This window comes from Octopus bimaculoides, chromosome 24 (assembly GCF_046866305.1).
Source record: "Octopus bimaculoides isolate indiv1 chromosome 24, ASM4686630v1, whole genome shotgun sequence".
NCBI classification, from domain to species: Eukaryota; Metazoa; Mollusca; class Cephalopoda; order Octopoda; family Octopodidae; genus Octopus; species Octopus bimaculoides.
In genome coordinates, this window is record NC_142951.1 from 13594022 (window position 1) to 13596521 (window position 2500).

Consider the following 2500-nt stretch of genomic DNA (forward strand, 5'->3'; position numbering starts at 1 on the left):
AAAGACGCCGTTCAAACAAGGACAGTGAACTTCAAACATGGAATCATTTGTGTATGTGTGTGTCTGTGTGTGCGTGGTGTGTGTGTGTGTTTGTGTGTGTGTGTGTGTGTGTGTGTATTAGTCTATATATGCGAGTATTTATATACATGAGTATATGTATAATATATATGCGAGGATTTATATATATATATATATATATATATATATATATATATATTTATATATGTGTGTATGTATATCATCATCATCATCATCATCGTTTAACGTCCGCTTTCCATGCTAGCATGGGTTGGACGATTTGACTGAGGACTGGTGAAACCGGATGGCAACACCAGGCTCCAGTCTGATTTGGCAGAGTTTCTACAGCTGGATGCCCTTCCTAACGCCAACCACTCAGAGAGTGTAGTGGGTGCTTTTACGTGTCACCCGCACGAAAACGGCCACGCTCGAAATGGTGTCTTTTATGTGCCACCCGCACAAGCCAGTCCAGGGGCACTGGCAACGATCTCGCTCGAAAATCCTACAGGAGCCAGTCAGGCGGTACTGGCAATGGCCACGCTGTGTATACATATTTATACATACAAAAACACATCACTGACGCAACACGAGAGAGCGGTTAACATAGTTCAGGGGAAAGTACGATCAGGATGAGAGAATAAAAGAGAAAGAAAGAAAGAAAGACAGGAAGAGGAGAAACAGACCGTAGAGTATAGAATTTGAATGATGCTGTGAAGTGCATCGTTCGTTAAACGCCATTTTGTTTAGAATCATAATTAGTTTCTGTATACAAAGCACGACGAAACGGATATGACTGGTACTGAATCGGTACACTCACACACACATGAACGGTGAAGTGTATTCAAGCATACCTCAACGTCCGTCTTCTCCAGTTATATTTTTATGTATTGCATAGTTGTTGTTTTGTTTTTTTTCTTAAGAAATTAATGGAACAAATACACTTCAGTTGATTTATCCGACTTTCCGTCAGTCTCAGCAAAAAAAGAAAGAAATTTTTAAGCATAAAATCTTTTAAAAATGTACCTAAAAAAACAATACTGAAAGAAAAATCAAATAAGATGAACGTGAAAAATAATGCGAAAAAAGACAACTCGAGAAGACAGACGTTGAGGTACGCTTAAACATACCTCAACGTTCGTGTGTGTGTGTGTGTGTGTGTGTGTGTGTGTGTGTGTGTGAATGCATCGATTCAGTACCAGTCATATCTGCCTCGTTGTGTTACGTATACAGAAGCTAATTATGATTCTAAACAAAATGGCGTTTAACGAACGATGCTCTTCACAGCATTATTCAAATTCTATAGTCTATAGTCTGTTTCTCTTCTTTATCTTGCGATGGATAGTTCTAGCATTCCACCGCGTGGTAGCGTTGTTAGTTCAAGGAAATTCAAACGTGCGTTTGTATTTACCGTGTATAACATTGTGCTTTTTTCATACACCTTGGCCACACACAAGAAATCTCTTGCTGCTAAATCTTGTCCCGGTGGACGTAAGCACTATGGTATTTCTTTGCAGAATAAGCTAGCGATGTGTAAACGCTATGAAAATATTGACAAGATAGTCGCGGTAGCGCGTTCTCATGGCTTAAGTCGAGAGACGATATCTATAATTATTCATGACAAGGAAAAGATTTTAATTCATACCCAAGATACTGCTCCAGGGAAGCAGGTCATAATAATCACCGAGAAAACTGTCAAAATCATCCGAGAAATGGGACAGCTTCTCTGTCTTTGGCTTGAATAACACTCACCAACGCTTCCCCCCATGAGCTAAATGATAATTTTAGAGAAAGCGCTTCCATTGTACAACGACCGTAAGAAGAAATATCCTGATTTTTTAGTCAGTTCAGATTTACGCGATCCAAGAGACAACACAATCTTCATAACATTAAGGTCAGAGGTGAGAATTCATCGGTGGATGCAGTAGCAGCAGCCGAGTTTCTTGCAATTTTGGCGAAAATAACACTGTTTAATAAAATTTTTATTTTTATTTATTTATTTGTCTTTGGTCAGTAAATGTTATTTCCTATTTGCTTCTATTTAAAAATCAAAGGAAATGACCACTATTCCCTTCAAATTTTTCTTTTCTGTCCTGGACATCAATGTTTTGAAACTGGCCTATTTTCCATTACATCTCAGACAGATTCACTACTGAGTTGCTGAAGCAGAAATATCATTATAGCAAATACTCTGCTCAATACCACAGATTTGCTTGCCAGTTGCTTGACCTTAACCAGTTAAGCTTGTCCCTTAGTGGCTGACAATATGTGCATCTCTGATGATGAGCAGGAGTAGTGGGAGAGCATCATAGCTATGTGTTGAGAGGGATTCTTTGGGATTTGAATAAATATCATAACAAAAGCAAAGATTAAAGGAAATATTAGCCATCTTTCATACATTTTTAGGTTAAACAAATAGGTAGTAAGTTGCTACCCAAGGATAAAAATCGTGTTACACTGTAATTGATGACAACAGTTTTATTCT